The 18994-nt window shown below is 46.5% G+C and overlaps 1 pseudogene; it reads right to left on the reverse strand.

Moving 5' to 3' along the window:
* Nucleotides 1-13436: 13436 nt before the first annotated feature.
* LOC123131079 (uncharacterized) lies at nt 13437-14491 on the reverse strand (annotated as a pseudogene).
* Between the last annotated feature and the right edge of the window lie 4503 nt (nt 14492-18994).

The following is an 18994-nucleotide window of genomic DNA, read 5'->3' on the forward strand; positions in this document are numbered from 1 at the left end:
TGCTAGTGTATTAATTTTGTGCAGGCTGCTGAAGATAAGAAGACAAACTCTGAAAATAGCAAGGCAACCGCATTGTTTCTTTCCAGTAAATCTAGGCCAGGTAATATGGCAATAACTCATGATTAATCTGTTTGATTCCCGTCCTAATTTATGTTATGATGCAGTGGTCAAGACACTCTCCACTATCAATAATACAAGCCTGCCAAAATCGCATCTGAATCTGTTCAATATCCTCTGTCTCGAATGCAACGGAATAAATGTATGTTTGTGAGCCAATTAATGGCTGAAGCAATGATGGAAATGGTGGATGAATCAGAGGTGCAGAGTCGTGCGACACAACAACTGATCAATGTTTTCAGAGACAGTGTGGCAAAGCAGCAAGAACTTGCCCACATGCTTATGGGCATCATCTATGCTGAGGTTGCAGATTGTGACGTTGTAGATGGTTAGGTTCTGCTCATTTATTTGCATTGGCATCAATCTTTGATTGCCCAGTGGATGTAATTTCCTGTAATATATTCTGGATGTGCAACGTTATTCCCTGTATGCCGTACCTTTGCTCGCCGTAATGTGCTCAAATTATCTAATTTGGCCTAAAGACATGAACGAACTTTAGTGGGCCCATTAAGTTAATGGGTCGTTACTAGGCCGAAAGTTAATGGTCAGCCCTCTTACCTCCTGGGTCGTTAATAGGCCGACATCGAAGCGGGCAACAGGTGGCCCCAATTTATTTCACGGGTCGTTAACAGACCATTACTAAGTTTGGGCTACATATGGCCCAACTATACTGTAGGCCTTTAGCAGGCCGAAAGAGACAGCGGGCTTGTATTGGACCATGAAGAGCATGGGCCGCTAAGAGGCCGAAAGTCAGGTCGTATTGTAAACGGCCCAACTGTGTTGTGGGCCTTTAGCAGGCCGAAAGAGAAACCGGGCTGGTATTGGACCATGAAGGGCATGGGCCGTTAAGAGGCCAAAACTAAGGTCCGACTACAAATGGCCCAACTCATTTATGGTCCGTTAACAGGCCAAAAGGCACACAGGGCCGGGAATTGGCCCAACACTTAAATAGGTCGCTAAAAGGCCAAAACTCAGGTCCGACTACAATTGGCCCAACTGATTTATGGGCCGTCAACAGGCTGAAAGTGACACCAGGCCAGAAATTGGCCCAACACTTAAATGGGCCGCTAATAGGCCGAAACTCAGGTCCGACTACAAATGGCCCATCAGATTTATGGGTCGTCAACAGGCTGAAATACACACCGGGCCGGAAATTAGCCCAACATTTAAATGGGTCGCTAAAAGGCCGAAAGATGTACATCCTGAAAATTGGTCCATCCATTAAATGGGCCGTTAACAGGCCGAAATCTCATCGGGCCGATATTGAGCCCAAATATATAGTGGACAATTAACGGGCTCGAACTGATGATGCGCTGCAATGGTGTCAAATCTTTAACTGGCCGAATTGGCACATCTCGTATGGGTCGTGGGCTTAAATGGACCTGACACAAGTAGGCCTTATATGGGCCGGCCTGCTAATTTTTACTGGGCCGGCCTTTTTCACCGGAATGGGTCACTGTTGGGCCGTGCCATGTGTCGACCTATCATAGGCGCCTCCTGTCCATGAGTGGATGACATCTGTCCCAACGATGAGCCGACACGTGTTTACTCTAGCCAATGATGGTTTTACACGTGGAAAATCCCCATTGGTCGGGGCTGTTAACGGGTTATCGGATCCAAAACCCGACCCGATAGCTTAACGGCGTTCCGTTACGGTGGATGCCATGTGTCGGTCACCCTTGACGAAAGCACTTCTGTGACGCGCGATTTATCGTCATGGAAGTGGACACTTCCATGATGATAATTTTGGTAATGTCATGGAACACTTCTACGACAACACAGGTATGACTATCTTGATTCTGTCATAAATTTGTCATGGATGTACATGCATGACAAAAAACGCGACCTGCTGTGACAAACACGTATCATCACGGAAGTGTATTTTTTTGTAGTGGAGCCTCTAGTTGACTAGCTCGTTGATCAATAGATGGTTACAGTTTCCTGACCATGGACATTGGATGTCATTGATAACGGGGTCACATCATTAGGAGAATGATGTGATGGACAAGACCCAATCCTAAGCATAGCACAAGATCGTGTAGTTTGTCTGCTAAAGCTTTTCTAATGTCAAGTATCTTTTCCTTGGACCATGAGATTGTGCAACTCTCGGATACTGTAGGAATACTCTGGGTGTGCCAAACGTCACAACGTAACTGGGTGACTATAAAGGTGCACTACGGGTATCTCTGAAAGTGTCTATTGGGTTGGCACGAATCGAGACTGGGATTTGTCACTCCGTATGACGGAGAGGTATCTCTGGGCCCACTCGGTAAGACATCATCGTAATGAGCTCAATGTGACTAAGGGTTGGTCATGGGATGATGTGTTACGCAACGAGTAAAGTGACTTGCCGGTAACGAGATTGAACGAGGTATTGGGATACTGACAATCGAATCTCGGGCAAGTAATGTACCGATTGACAAAGGGAATTGTATACGGGATTACTTGAATCCTCGACATCATGGTTCATCCGATGAGATCATCGTGGAACATGTGGGAGCCAACATGGGTATCCAGATCCCGCTGTTGGTTATTGGCCGGAGAGTTGTCTCGGTCATGTCTGCATGGTTCCCGAACCCGTAGGGTCTACACACTTAAGGTTCAATGACGCTAGGGTTATTAGGAAGATTTGCATGTGATTACCGAATGTTGTTCGGAGTCCCGGATGAGATCCCGGACGTCACGAGGAGTTCCGGAATAGTCCGAAGGTGAAGATTTATATATGGGAAGTCATCATACGGTCACCGAAAATATTCGGAGGTATACCGGTATTGTACCGGGACCACCGGAGGGGTTCCGGGGGTCCACCTGCCCCGGAGGGCCTTATGGGCTGTAGGTGGAAGGGAACCAGCCCCTAGTGGGTTGGGCGCCATTCCCCCCTAGGGCCCATGTGCCTAGGGTTTGGGGGAACCCTAAAGGGGGGCGCCCCCCTTGCTTGGGGGGCAAGCCCCTCCCCCTTGGTCGCCCCCACTAGATCTCATCTAGAGGGGCCGGCCCCCTTCCCCCTTCTCCCTATAAATAGAGGGGCGAGGGGAGGGCTGCAGCACCACATCCAAGGCGAAGCCCCTCCCCTCCCCAACACCTCTCCTCCTCTGCGTGAGCTTGGCGAAGCCCTGCCGGAGAACTGCCACTCCATCACCACCACGCCATCGTGCTGCTATTGGAGCCTTCTTCCTCAACCTCTCCCTCCTCTTTGCTGGATCAAGGTGCAGGAGGCATCACCGGGCTGCACGTGTGTTGAATGCGGAGGCACCGTTGTTCGGTGCTTAGATCGGATTCGGCCGCGATCTGAATCACTACGTGTATGACTCCTCCAACCGCGTTCTTGCAACGCTTCCGACTCGCGATCTTCAAGGGTATGAAGATGCACTCCGCTCTCCTTGCTAGTTACTCCATAGATTGATCTTGGTGATGCATAGAATTTTTTTAATTTCTGCAACGATCCCCAACACCACGCCGAAACTTATGGAGGACACCACGCGGGAGATAGAATTGCACATAAGGTATTGCAATCCGGTTTTTATTGGCCTACTCTCTTCAAGGATGCCCGTAAGATTGTCCTATCCTGTGATGAATGTCAAAGAATTGGTAATATTAGTAGACGTCAAGAAATGCCTATGAATTATTCACTTGTTATTGAACCATTTGATGTTTGGGGCTTTGATTATATGGGACCTTTTCCTGCTTCTAATGAATATACACATATTTTAGTTGTTGTTAATTACATTACTAAGTGGGTAGAAGCTATTCCAACTAGTAGTGCTGGTCATAACACTTCTATTAAAATGATTAAAGAAGTTATTTTTTCGAGGTTTGGAGTCCCTAGATATTTAATGACTGATGGTGGTTCACATTTTATTCATGGTGCTTTCCGTAAAATGCTTGCTAAATATGACGTCAATCATAGAATTGCATCTCCGTATCACCCACAGTCTAGTGGTCAAGTAGAATTGAGCAATAGAGAACTCAAATTAATTTTGCAGAAGACTGTCAATAGGTCTAGAAAGAATTGGTCCAAGAAACTCGATGATGCATTATGGGCCTATAGAATTGCATATAAAAATCCTATGTGTATGTCTCCGTATAAAATGGTCTATGGAAAAGCATGTCACTTACCTCTCAAACTAGAACATAAGGCATATTGGGCTACTGAAGAGCTCAACTATGATTTTAAACTTGCCAGTGAAAAGAGGTTATTTGATATTAGCTCACTTGATGAATGAAGAACCCAAGCTTATGAAAATGCCAAGTTGTTTAAAGAAAAGGTTAAAAGATGGCATGACAAAAGGATACAAAAGCGTGAGTTTAATGTAGGTGATTATGTATTGCTATACAACTCTCGTTTAAGATTTTTTGCAGGAAAACTTCTCTCTAAATGGGAAGGCCCCTATGTTATCGAGGAGGTCTATCATTCCGGTGCCATAAAAATCAACAACTTCGAAGGTACAAATCCGAAGGTGGTAAATTGTCAGAGAATTAAGCATTATATCTCAGGTAATCCCATAAATGTTGAAACCAATATTATTGAAACCGTAACCCCGGAGGAATACATAAGGGACACTTTCGAGAATGTTTCAGACTCTGAAAAGGAATAGGTATGTGGTACGGTAAGTAAACCGACTCCAAAACAATTTTTAAGGCAATATTTCTCTATTTTGGAATATTTAGAAAAATAGAAAATTAAGTAGCAGTCCAGGAAGGACACGAGGGCCCCACGAGGGTGGAGGGTGCGCCCTACCCCCCTGAGCGCGCCCCCTACCTCGTGAGCACCTCGTGTGCCTTCCGGACTCCGTTTTCTTGCACGATATGTATTTTGGTCGGTAAAAATTCACTATATATTCTCCCGAAGGTTTTGACTCCCGTATCACGCAAATATTCTCTGTTCTTGTTTCGAGCTGTTTTTCTGACAGATCTAGATTATCATGACGTCCCCAAGTGCTTCCAAGGACAAGTTCTTCAAGAAGGTCATCAACCCTTACCTCGCGGAGGTGCTGCGACACCCTAAAACCATTGAGATGCATGATAGGTTGCTGCACATCCGCGATGCTGAGCGACCAAAGGGAACCGGAAGCGTGGAGACGAGGCTCGAAGCAATGGAGCAACAAGTTTTCAAGTGCCAGGGGATGGTGGAGCGTGGAATCAACGCTAACCACACGATGCTCGTGGAGTTCACTAACAACTACAAGCCGGATGCCAAGAACACCGAGGAGGCCATCTTCAAGCTACATGAGAAGATCGAGCACCTCCAAGCCCAAATCTATGACCTGCAAAACCAAAACTGTGAGTATGAATATAGATTCAAAAGAATGAGTTTGGCTGCAGATTCGAGGATTCTGGAGACTCGATCATCCTTCTATGATGGTGAACCTATGCCTTGGAAGATGGATGACAAGCCCGCATCATCAACAGCACCTCCACCTTCTTCACCAACCAAGGAGATATAATCACATGGGTATGGGCACTCCCCTTGGCAACTGCCAAGCTTGGGGGAGGTGCCCCGGTATCGTATCACAATCACAACTCCTACCTTTACCGTTTTCCTTAGTTCGATCCTATTAGTAGTATTTTGATCTAGTAGAATAAAGTTTATGGCATGATCTAGTTTTAAGTTTTGCTTTATGATCTCTCTATGTAATCGAGTCCGTGAGCTATATAATAAAGATTAGTGTTGAGTCAAGGGCTTGATTTTCTTGCTATGATCTTGGGTGAATAAAAAGAAAAGAGAAAAAAAAGAAACAAAAGTTCATATTGATCTTATTGATAGTAATGACTTCACATAGAAAGAGTGTGATGATTAAAAGTTGTTGGGAGTTGGCAGACATAGCTTTGGTCATCGTTGCAATTAATAGGAAGTAATAAGGAAAGAGAGGTTTCACATATAAATATACTATTATTGACATCTTTTATGATTGGGAGCACTCATCAAAATACGACATGCTAAAGAGTTGATGTTGGATAAGGAAGACAACGTAATGGGTTATGTTTTCTTATATCTGAGATAAAGTATGTTGTCATGGATCATCCAACATGTTGAGCTTGCCTTTCCCCCTCATGCTAGCCAAATTCTCAGCACCAAGTAGAGATACTACTTGTCCTTCCAAATACCCTTAAACCAGTTTTGCCATGAGAGTCCACCATATCTACCTATGGATTGAGTAAGATCCTTCAAGTAAGTTGTCATCGATGCAAAGCAATAAAAATTGCTCTAAATATGTATGATTAGTGTGGGAGAAATAAGCTTTATACGATCTTGTGATGTGGAAGTAATAAAAGCGACGGACTGCATAATAAAGGTTCATATCACAAGGGGCAATATAAAGTTACGTTCTTTCGCATTAAGATTTTGTACATCCAACCATAAAAGCGCATGGCAACCTCTGCTTCCCTCTGCGAAGGGCCTATCTTTTATTATTATCTTCTACCTTATGCAAGAGTCATGGTGATCTTCACCTTTCCTTTTTACATTTTATCCTTTGGCAAGCACAGTGTGTTGGAAAGATCCTAATAGATATATCTAATTGGATGTAGGGGAGTATGAGTTATTATTGTTGACATTACCCTCGAGGTAAAAGGTTGTGGGGCGAAACTATAAGCCCCTATCTTTCTCTGTGTCCGATTAAAACTCCGTAACCACAAGTATTGCGCGAGTGTTAGAAATTATGAAGGACTAGATGATAGTTGAGTATGTGGACTTGTTTTTTAGCTCTGACATAGACTCTATCTGATGTTATGATAAATTGCAATTGCTTCAATGACTAAGGTTATAGTTTGTTGGTTCTCAATAAGGTTTCTGATTCATACTTTTACATTATGAATTGATCATCACTTGAACATAAGTAATCATATGACAATATGTATATATGTTGCTGTTATGAGAATAATCATGATGCCCTCATGTCCGTAATTTATTTTTATCGACGCCTCTACCTCTAAACATGGGGACATATTTATTGTTATCGGCTTTCGCTTGAGGACAAGCGAGGTCTAAGCTTGGGGGAGTTGATACGTCCATTTTGCATCATGCTTTTATATCGATATTCATTGCATTATGGGCATTATGTCACAATACTTATGGCTATTCTCTCTTATTTTACAAGGTTTACATAAGGAGGGACAATGCCGACAGTTGGAATTCTGGGCTGGAAAAGAAGCAAATATTAGAGACCTATTCTGCACAACTCAAAAAGTCCTAAAACTCCACGGAATACCTTATAATAAATAATGAAAAATCATCGCCAAAGATGAAGACCACACCCTTTCCACGAGGGTGGGGGGGGCGCCCCCCTAGGGCGCGCCCCCTACCTCGTGGGCCCCCTGGTGGCTCTCCGATGACCATCTTCTCCTATATGAAGTCTTTCGTCGAGAAAAAAATGGGAAGCAACCTTTCGAGACGAAACTCCGCCGCCACAAGGCGGAACCTTGGCGGATCCAATCTAGAGCTCCGGCAGAGCTGTTCTGCCGGGGAAACTTCTCTCTCGGTGGGGGAAATCATCCCCATCATCATCACCAACGCTCCTCTCATCGGGAGAGGGCAATCTCCATCAACATCTTCATCAGCACCATCTCATCTCAAAACCCTAGTTCATCTCTTGTATCCAATTCTTGTCTCCAAGTCCGGGATTGGTGCTAGTAGGTTGCTAGTAGTGTTGATTACTCCTTGTAGTTGATGCTAGTTGGTTTAATTGGTGGAAGATCATATGTTTAGACCCTTTATGCATATTATTACCCCTCTGATTATGAACATGAATATGCTTTGTGAGTAGTTACATTTGTTCCTGAGGACAAGGGAGAAGTCTTGCTATTAGTAGTCATGTGAATTTGGTATTCGTTCGATATTTTGATGAGATGTATGTTGTCTAGCCTCTAGTGGTGTTATGTGAACGTCGACTACATAACACTTCACCATTATTTGGGCCTAGAGGAAGGCATTGGGAAGTAATAAGTAGATGATGGGTTGCTAGAGTGACAGAAGCTTAAACACTAGTTTATGCGTTGCTTCGTAAGGGGCTGATTTGGATCCATATGTTTCATGCTATGGTTAGGTTTACCTTAATACTTTTGTTGTAGTTGCGGATGCTTGCAATAGAGGTTAATCATAAGTGGGATGCTTGTTCAAGTAAGAGCAGCACCCAAGCACCAGTCCACCCACATATCAAATTATCAAAGTACCGAACGCGAATCATATGAACGTGATGAAAACTAGCTTGACGATATTCCCATGTGTCCTCGGGAGCACTTTTCCTTATATAAGAGTTTGTCCAGGCTTGTCCTTTGCTACAAAAAGGTTTGGGCCACCTTGCTGCACTTTATTTACTTTTGTTACTTGTTGCTCGTTACAAATTATCTTATCATAAAACTATCTGTTACCACTTATTTCAGTGCTTGCAGAGAATACCTTGCTGAAAACCGCTTATCATTTCCTTCTGCTCCTCGTTGGGTTCGACACTCTTACTTATCAAAAGGACTACGATAGATCCCCTATACTTGTGGGTCATCACCAACGCAATCAAGAAAAGGTGGTCCTACTTGAGGAAGTCAAGATCGTCTACATCTAGCTCAAGTGGACTTTGTGCAAGGCAAATGTTTGTCCTTGATAGGTTCTCTATTCTACCGGTCTCATGGTGGTAGTTTGGAGACCGGGTTATAGAATCATTTGCCGTACTATCAAGGGGGGCTCTCAAGTGAGTAGCTTGATCATATCGTTCGTAGTGAGCTCAAACCATTGCATGCTTGCATCATATTTCTTGGTTCTTGTTTGGTTCTATTTGTTAGTCTTAGAGCTTATGGTCATCTAGATGACAAGCTCGAGTTCATCAAAAACGGAGTTGACATGCTTCTTTTATTGCGTTTTCGGTGTTGGAGGTTTTACCGGTCTTATCGAGGAAGGGTTCTCACCATTTTCTAATGGGCCTTTTCTAATTTGCTTATTATTGTTATTTCTATCAAGATTGTGTTAGCCCTTGTCACTAGCTTTCCAACAAACTTTGTTTCGTTGAATTCGGAGTCCGTTTGCAGAAGTTGTGTCAGTTTTGGTGTCCTCTTAAAAGCTGCAGCGGTACTACTGCTTGTGGGAGCGGTACTACCGCGGCTACTTCTGTGGCTACTTCCGCTCCGGACCAAAAACTCGTCACAAGTCCAGCGATGGTAGGCACGGATGTAATTTTTTAGTACCGCTCGCAAGCAGTAGTACCACTACCCTTTGAGGTAGTACCGCTACCCCTAGCGGTAGTACCGTGTAGCGGTAGTACCGCTCTGTGCGGGTTGTGAGCATAACGGTTAGGTTTTTCCCCACCTATAAAAGGGGGTCTTCTTCCCCAATGAACTTTATCCTTTGAGCTCGTGTTCTTCCCCCATTGTTGACCTTCTTTGAGCTTGCTAACTCTCAATCCCTCCATGGATTCTTGCTAGTTTTTGAGGGAAAAGAGAGAGGAGATCTAGATCCACATTTCCACCAATCACTTTCTCCTCTATGTGAGGGGAACCCCTTGGATCTAGATCTTGGAGTTCTTGGTGTTCTCCTTCTTGTTCTTCCTCTCATTTTCCTCCCTAGCATTAGTTGCTTCGGTGGGATTTGAGATAGAAGGACTTGGGCACTCCGTGTGCCCTTGCCATTGCATTTGGTGCATCAGTTTGAGTTCTCCACGGTGATACGTGGAAGTTACAAGTTGAGAACCTTATTACTCTTGGGTGCTTGGTGCCCTTGAGCTTGTTCCTCTTGGGTGCTTGGGTGCCCTAGACGGTTGGTGGTGTTCGAAGCTCAATCATTGTGGTGTAAACCTCCGGGCAAGCGTTGGGGTCTCCAATTAGGTTGTGGAGATCGCCCCGAGCAATTTGAAGGGTACCGGTGACTGCCCCCAAGGGTTGCCAAAGTGTACCGGTTCGGTGAACTCCCCCAAGGGTTGCCATTTGTATGGGTTCGGTGACCGCCCTCAAGGGTCCCTTAGTGGAATCATGGCATCTTGCATTGTGCGAGGGCGTGAGGAGATTACGGTGGCCCTTGTGGATTCTTGGGGAGCATTGTGTCTCCACACTGCTCCAAACGGAGATTAGCATCTGCAAGAGTGTGAACTTCGGGATACATCGTCGTCTCCGCGTGCCTCGGTTATCTCTTACCCGACCCCTTTACTTATGCACTTTACTTTGTGATAGACATATTGTTTCTTGTCATATATCTTGCTATCACATAGTTGTTTATCTTGCTTAGTATAAGTTGTTGGTGCACATAGGTGAGCCTAGTTGTTGTAGGTTTTGTGCTTGACAAATTAACCGCTAGGTTTATTCCGCATTTGTTCAAGCCTAAACTGTAATTATTTTAAATCGCCTATTCACCCCCCTCTAGGCGACATCCACGATCTTTCATGTGGGGTTTAATATTAAATTGCGTGATTAGTTTTGAATTGTAATGTGCACCTTTCTCAAAACGGCACAACCTCCTTGCCAAAGTATAAGAAGCAATTTAATTGTTCATGTTCATGTTGTGATTGTAAGTGTCTCATAAAATAAATAGTCCATGGTTACCTAAACATAATAGTGAGAAAATGCTTTTGATATGAATATAATGATATTGGTTTTGGGTAACATAAAGTGCATATTATTAGACGGGTTCAAAGCATTAATTCTGACACTCAAACTACACCTTATATTTTGGAACATATGTGGTACTAACTACACATGGCCCACCTTTGTATGCCTTTTCTTTCTGTGTAGTACCTGCTAAGGTGTAAATGCAATGTTTTGTACATGACAAGCAACATCTAATTGGTATTCTACATTTAAATATCTCTTTTTAACCTTTTTCAATATATTAATAATATTAATAGTGTCATTAAGGGAACCTCCTATGATTTTTATTACTGGAAATCAAAGGTAAACTTAAAAGAAAGGATCATTAAAATACACTAGTTGAGCAAAATATCTCTCTGCAGTGGGTAGAAATTTATATATGTTTACCGGGATAGTCTTGGAGGACATCATTAGTCTCTCTAGAAGACATAAGTAAATAATTGTGGCTAGATATATACGCGAAAAACTTCGTAACCAAAACTATATGAAAACGAAGGGTCGTATCCATTTTTCAAATACAAGGCTCAGATTGTTATTGAACTAGGTGAAAAAACTCTTGCTAATGTGATTTTCTCTTTAACAAGAATATGATTAATGGAATGAATAAGTTGGAAGAGTGGGAGATGTTAGCTTATTTTCAACAAGATGTCTTGAAATGTTAAGTCGCCTCCAATAATATAAGCCATATACATAGCATTGCCAAATAAGGATAGCTCAAAGAGGAAACTTTCGGTGTGCTCCTCATGTACAACACCATAAACCATCAAAAGGTCCCACATAGCTTTCACATTTTTATCCCAAAGGTTCGCCGATTATTTTTCATGTTAAAGGCACACACTTCTAAGATTTATTCTGTCACACCACAAAGGATAGCCCCAGACTTGTGAACAAAAGGGGTCCATTTCAAAAATAAATTGAACTCATTTTCTAAAGAAGCTTTGAGAGAACTCTTCTTTCATGGTTTCTTGCAACCCGAGGAAATCCAACGAATGGTGCTTTAATGAGGTCATGGATGTTGCCATGTTGGCGGCCATTTTCCTCTCACTTGACGAAGCGCAATTCTATATACTCCACTAGACTTTCTATTTTTGCCAATCCTACTAAGCAGGTGGGTAGGGGATGCCATTGTTCATTTCCTACTTCCTCCATATGAGATTATTAGAACGAAGGACGGTAAAAGCGTGTCCATTATTCCAAGGGCGTTGAATAATAGTGTTCCATTTTCCCTCGATAGCCATCCCCTTCGGTTTTGCATCAAGGCAACTTTATTCTTAGACGTTATAGATGGATCTGACACGGCGGAAATCACACGAGGGAGGGGGTTTGCTTATTAACCGATGATCTATCCACCCCGAATTATGTGAAGAAGAGAGAGTACATGCGCGCAATAACTACCAACACTTGAGACTGTAACATGCGCACTAATCTACCCGAGTTAATTGATGGTTGGCATGTTCGATAATCTTGCGTTGTTAGAGTTATTTCCTGTTTTGGTGCCAGAATTTCGACCCGGCGGACTATTAATCCTGGACGGAGAAAGTGGGTCTCCTTGACTTGGAGTTACAGGTTTAGAAGCGAAACCACTTTCTTAACAACATTAAAAGGTTCATCATCTACTTCCTCATGACATTGACGGTTTGAGTGGGTTCGCTTTTCACTAGCATTATTAGCAATAAGCAACACATTAGCAACTAATAATTGCTTGGAGAGCAAAAAAATGGTGGTGACGTTTCTTCAATCGGGCGGATTTTCTTTCCGTGCCACGACACCAACTTAGAACACGTCGCAGGAGGGACTAGCTTTGTAACTCATTTGTAAACATCAGATTTATCACGAGGTAAAAGCATCCCGGGTACCCTAATTTGCATGGAATATGATGATTTAGTTCCAAACTTGTAAAATGCAACTCCACCATACCCCAACTTGCATCGGATGTGACGATTTGGTCCCCGGCCTATCATAGCGTGACAAATGGCAGCCAGGTGGCTGGAACAACGATCACCTGCACTTTTGCAAAAAAACACCCTGCCATTTTATCTAATCAACCCACGGTACATGGCACCTGAATTAATTCTGTCTCAATTCCCCCTTTGCACTACACGAATTTAGTTAAGTATTCACATTACACCGCAGTACATGGCATCAGGTGAACGACATGGTTTCAACAGAAGCTTGCTACTAATTTATTTCAGAGTTTTTCTTTGTTCGCACCCTTATTATGTATTCTGTGTTCATCGCTCCATTCGCTCATCTGAAAAGTGCACCGATGTTTCTCCTCCATCAAGAAAAAATGAACACCGCACGCGATACTACAATGGGGACAAGAGCCAAACTGACAGACATAGCCCGGCGATCGATTTCTGGCGAAGAAACAGAATTAATCAAAGAAGCTAAACAGTTGTCCATCATCTTCTTGCGCAAGCTGAAGAGCTGGGGTGAGCCGCTCCGCCATGAAACTTTACAGAAACTTCGTCGGAATCGAGGATTTCTCCCGTGCTGCAAGTTGGTGGCCTGATCCGGCCGGAGGCACGGGTGCCGCCAGCGTGACGAGAGCAAGCGACGAAGAGACGCGACTGATCTCTTAAAGAGCTTATCCGTAACCCGAAACAGGGGCGAGACGCAACCACACTCCAGAAACAGAAACAGAAACAAGAACAGAGAGTTGTTGCGGCAAACAAATCATCCAAGGATGTATAAGCCTCCGGTCACGGGACACATCAGATGCATGTATGTGTGTCTCCAATTTGTCACTCATGTATTGATGTATATCCAGAACCAAAATCAAGGGCTATACACAGCGCGCAGAGAGGACAAGAGCTCACTCTATGTGCAGCAGCGAGGAGGAAGAGTCTCACTCTATGTACAGCCACTCTATCAACAGCTAATTGAGCAGGCCGTAATCGAATTGGGTCTTAAAACTCCAATCTACCGGCTTGATCCCCACCGATCTTCTATACAACTAACGGATTATTCGGGGAATTTCTTTCCTATGTACAGTTTGTGCAGTATGTACTAGTAGTATCTTTGCTATGGCATGTCGACGCTGTTGTTTTTTCATTGCAGGCGGCCGCCGGCCATGGACGTGGACATGGCGGAGAGCCGGCTGGCCCCGGCGCGGAACCCGTCAACGCGCTTTCTATGATGCAGCTGCTGCACCAAGGGAGACGGAGCCAGCGCCCTGCGTGCCCAGTGTCCGCTCCCCATGCGCTGCGCTAGCACGTTTACCATGCGCCTAGAGCAGCCGCCGCCGACGGGCGGCTGGGAGGCGGGCTTGGTGTTGCCGGCCGGGGCCTCTGCTCCTTGTGCAGGCTGCAACGGAACGAGCCCGGGTGGTTCCTCGGGGAGCACATGCAGGACCGACGGATCTTGGCGGCACCGCCCGAGGGGGAGGAGGGGGGAGACGAGACGCTGACGGACTTGACCGGCGAGCCGCCGGCGGAGAGCTTGACACGGGAGAGGAAGGCGGAGTGGTAGCTGGGAATGGGGCTCAAAAGGACACGGCCGCTGGGTCGGGGTTGCAGCCGCCGTCGCCATGATGAGAGATTGGCGAGGTGGAGCAGTTGGGAATCAGAGGAGAGGGGTGGCTTTGGTGGAAGCGGATCATCTAACATCCTCAAGAGATGTCATGAAGCTACAGTAAAATGTATGTGTAAAGCTAAGAAGGGACGTTAGTGTCACGCCTGATGGCATGGACCCCAGCAACAGTACTAGAGGGCGGCCCATTGACAGCGAGCTAGAGCAAAGTGGCTAGGGAGGAGCCAATCTGAGACGTGCAAGAGGGTCGTGTGCATGTGTGATGGTGAGAATTATATAGTAGGTGGCGTGGTGTGGGGAGAAACTATCATGTATTACCTGAATAATTCTGGACCGTGAGGAGCTAATCTCCCACGACTCTTTCCCCTTCCTCTTACCAACTCCCTCCCAGATCTCGCTGATTTCCCATCTCCGTCTCCTTCCTTCCCAAATTATCAGAGTAGATCGGAGTACGTAACAATCTGGTATCAGAGGTCAGCGACCTGAAGACTGCCTACCCAAAACCGCGGTACCAAACCAAGTAGGCGAAGCAGGCGGCGGCGATGGAAGAGCAGCTTGCAGCGCTAGCAAAGGCCATCAGTGATGGGCAAGTCGCCAACGAGGCGAGGTTGAAGGCGATCCAGACCTCTCTGGAGCTCTGGCGTCCCGCCGTCACGCACATCCAGCAGCAGGTGGATGAGCTGCGTAGCCAAGTCGGCCGCATCGCTCTGCACCCGGCGCTGGCGGCGCCCGCGGATCCAGATCCAGGTTCCAGCGAAGAGGGCGCGGTGGGGCACAAGGCGCCGGCGACGTCCAGAGACGCCCTGGGGCACCACGGGCCAAGTGACCATGGCGAGCTCTACGATTCCGGGGGTCTGGCACGCGGGGTGGTCACCACCCTGGCGCCGCCTCCGGTCAACGGTGCGTGCCCATCTACTTCTGCAGTTCCACCGCGTCATAGTGTCGATTGGGGAGGATATGATCACGGGGGTGAGTCGAGGCCACATCATTTTGCTCATTGGGCTTTACCGAAGGTGGATTTCCCACTGTTCGATGGGGACAACCCACAATTTTGGAAGATGAGATGTCAGAAGTACTTTGATGTTTATGATGTTCCACAAGAGTTATGGGTTCGGTTAGCTACGTTGCATTTCACGGGTAATGCGGCACGGTGGCTGCAAATGTTGGAGTCTCAAAACACCACCCTCACATGGGATCAGTTATGCACAAGCCTGTGTGACAAATTCGGGCGTGAGCAGTACCAGGCTCACATCCGTCAGTTTCATACCTTGCGACAGACGAGCACTGTCTATGAATACATGTCTAGGTTTGAGGAGTTGATGCATCAGATTTTAGCACATAACTCAGGGTTTGATCCAGTTTACTTTACCACACAATTCCTAGAAGGGTTGAAGCATGAAATTCGTGCTGGTTTGATGCTCCATCAACCAAAAACATTGGACTCTGCGTTTTCCTTGGCTTCGATGCAGGAGGAATTGCTGGAAGCGCTTCCGCGGCGAGAGGACCGGCGTCAGGACGGGGCATACCAACGGGCGCCCCCTCGGCCTCTTCTGGCACAAGGCGTGCCCCCACCGCGACAAGTGCTGCCCGGATCGCCGGCTGCGGCGGATGATCGGCGCGGATTGGATGCAGCCAGGGCACCAGACCGGGGCGCGCGGGCTGATGATCACGTCGCGGCCTTGCGTAACTATCGACGTGCCCGCGGCCTGTGTTTCACCTGTGGTGAGCGCTGGGGGGCGGGCCATCAGTGCGCCGCTACTGTTCAACTCCATGTGGTTGAAGAACTACTGGAACTTCTTCAAGCAGAACAATATGAGCAACCGTTGCAGCAAGATGGCGCGGACGAGGAAGTGCTGATGTCGATCTCCAAGCTGGCCACCACGGGACAAACAACACCGCGCACGGTGCGCTTGATTGGCAAAGTAGCAGATGTGGAAGTGCTTATCCTGGTGGATTCAGGGAGTTCACATAGTTTCGTCAGTGAAGCCATTGCAGGCAGACTAACTGATCAAGTGCAACAAGTACCTCCAACTTCGGTCAAGATTGCTGATGGTGGGGTATTGATATGCTCAGGGGTCATTCCAGCTTGTGCTTGGCAGAGCCAAGGACACACACTCTTATCTGATTTGCGAGTGCTTCCACTTGGTTGTTATGATATGGTGGTCGGGATGGATTGGTTGGAGCAATGCGGTCCTATGTGGATTGATTGGGCAACTAAGCGATTGCAGTTTCAGCATCAAGGGCAGACTATCTTACTCACTGGAGTTCAGAGTGTTACATCCAAAGTGGATCCAATCTCCTTTGACCAGTTGCAAATGTTGGAACAGAACAACTCTGTGGCCCATGTGGTAGTCCTGAGTGTCTTGGAGGACAGGGAAAGTGACCAAACAGAACAGACTGGAGTTCCAGTGGAGGTTGAGGAGTTGCTGAGTCGTTTTCACTTGGTGTTTGAAGAACCGCAGGGGTTGCCCCCACACAGACCTTGGGACCATAAAATTCCCTTGATTCCAGGAGCCAAGCCAGTGAACATTAGACCTTACCGTTACACTCCGGAGCAAAAATCTGAAATTGAGCAACAAGTGAAAGAAATGTTGCGAGCAGGGCTCATTGTGCCCAGCATTAGCCCATTCTCATCACCGGTCTTACTCGTCAAGAAGAAAGACCAGACTTGGCGGTTTTGCGTTGATTTCCGCCACTTGAATGCCATTACAATCAAGAACACATATCCCCTGCCTGTCATTGAGGAGTTGCTGGACGAATTGATGGTTCCACTTGGTTTTCAAAACTTGATCTAAAGGCCGGGTACCATCAGATACGGTTGGTGGAAGAGGACGAGGAGAAAACAGCCTTTAAGACCCACCAAGGGCACTTCCAGTTCCGGGTTTTGCCGTACGGAGTAACAGGAGGTCCACCAACATTCCAAGGGGGAATGAACACCGTGTTAGCGCCTCTCCTTCGGCACGGAGTTCTCGTCTTCATGGATGATATCTTGGTGCACTCGAGCTTGTATCCCAGCCATCTCAGTTTGTTGGAGCAGGTACTCCAGTTACTTCAGGACAATCAGTTGCATGCAAAGCAATCGAAGTGCTCATTTGCACAACGACACATCAGTTACTTGGGCCATCGCATCAGTGACAAAGGTGTGGCCACGCTGGATGAACACATCCAGACGATCAAAACTTGGAAGCAACCTCAGACGGTGAAACAACTGCGAGGTTTTTTGGGGCTGGCGGGATACTATCGCAAGTTTGTGCGCAATTTCAGCACCATTTCCAGACCATTGAATGATCTTTTGAGAAAGAATACGCTGTTTGTTTGGACACCCACCACCGAGGCAGCATTCCAGTCGCTCAAGCAAGCTCTCATGGAAGCCCCAGTGCTCGCGTTGCCTAACTTCAAGAAACAATTTGTTGTTGAGACCGGCGCAAGTGCCACCGGTGTCGGGGCGGTACTGATGCAAGATTCCCACCCTGTTGCTTACCTCAGCAAGGCGTTGGCACCGAAGAACTTGGGACTGTCGGCGTACGAAAAGGAGTGTTTAGCACTACTTCTTGCGGTAGATCATTGGCATCCGTATCTTCAACACTCTGAATTTGTGATTCGTACGGATCAGCGGAGTCTACTCAATTTAACAGATCAGCGACTCAATACCCCCATCCAACAGCGCGCTTTTACCAAATTGGTGGGTCTCCAGTTTCAAATACAGTATAAGGCGGGCACGGCAAATAGAGCAGCAGATGCTCTGTCCAGGCGAGCACATGAACAAGGCGGAGAGCTCGCGGCAGTTTCGGTCTGTCGCCCGATGTGGCTGGAGGCAATCCTCAGGAGCTATCAAGAAGATGCAGCAGCACAGCAGCGAATCGCCAAACTGGCGCTCGCCCCTGACAGTGAGGAAGGCTATACCTTACAAGATGGGGTTGTACGCTTTCAGGGGCGCATTTGGATCGGACAAGATGAAGACACCCATCATGCATTAATCAAGGCGTTGCACGATAGCGCGACGGGGGGGGGGGGCACTCCGGATTCCATGCGACTTACAACCGGGTCCGTCGCCTGTTTGCTTGGAAGGGCCTTAAGGAAATGGTGTTGCAATTTGTTCGGACCTGCCAAGTTTGTCAGCGGGCGAAGACGGAGAGGATCTCATCGGCCGGGCTCCTCCAGCCATTGCCAGTTCCAAAAAAACCTTGGGCTGTGGTCTCGCTCGACTTCATCGAGGGGTTGCCGAAATCTGGAGGATATGATGTTATCTTGGTGGTGGTGGATAAGTTCTCCAAATACGCTCATTTCATACCGATGAAACACCCGTTCACAGCTCTGACGGTAGCCACAGTGTTCATGCAAAATATCTTCAGACTCCACGGCCTGCCAGCGGCCTTAATTTCGGACCGCGATCGCATTTTCACGAGTGCCTTGTGGCAAGAGCTGTTTAGACTTTCCAAGACAGAAATGCGCATGAGCTCCTCTTACCATCCCCAGACGGACGGCCAGACGGAACGAGTGAATCAGTGCCTTGAGACTTATCTCCGATGTTCAGTTCATGCTTGCCCCGGGAATTGGTTCAAGTGGCTTTTCTTGGCAGAATACTGGTATAACACCACCTTCCACTCCACTTTGGGAAGAACTCCGTATGAAGTCATCTATGGTACCCTGCCCAGAGAGTTTGGCGTGCTTCAAGTGGATGAGTGTTCTGTACCCGACCTGATGGCATGGCTCAAGGAACGTGAAGTAATGCGTGAACTGCTGCAACAACAACTGAAGAAAGCGCAGGATCAGATGAAAC

The sequence above is a fragment of the Triticum aestivum genome, chromosome 6A (genome assembly GCF_018294505.1).
Source record: "Triticum aestivum cultivar Chinese Spring chromosome 6A, IWGSC CS RefSeq v2.1, whole genome shotgun sequence".
NCBI lineage: Eukaryota > Viridiplantae > Streptophyta > Magnoliopsida > Poales > Poaceae > Triticum > Triticum aestivum.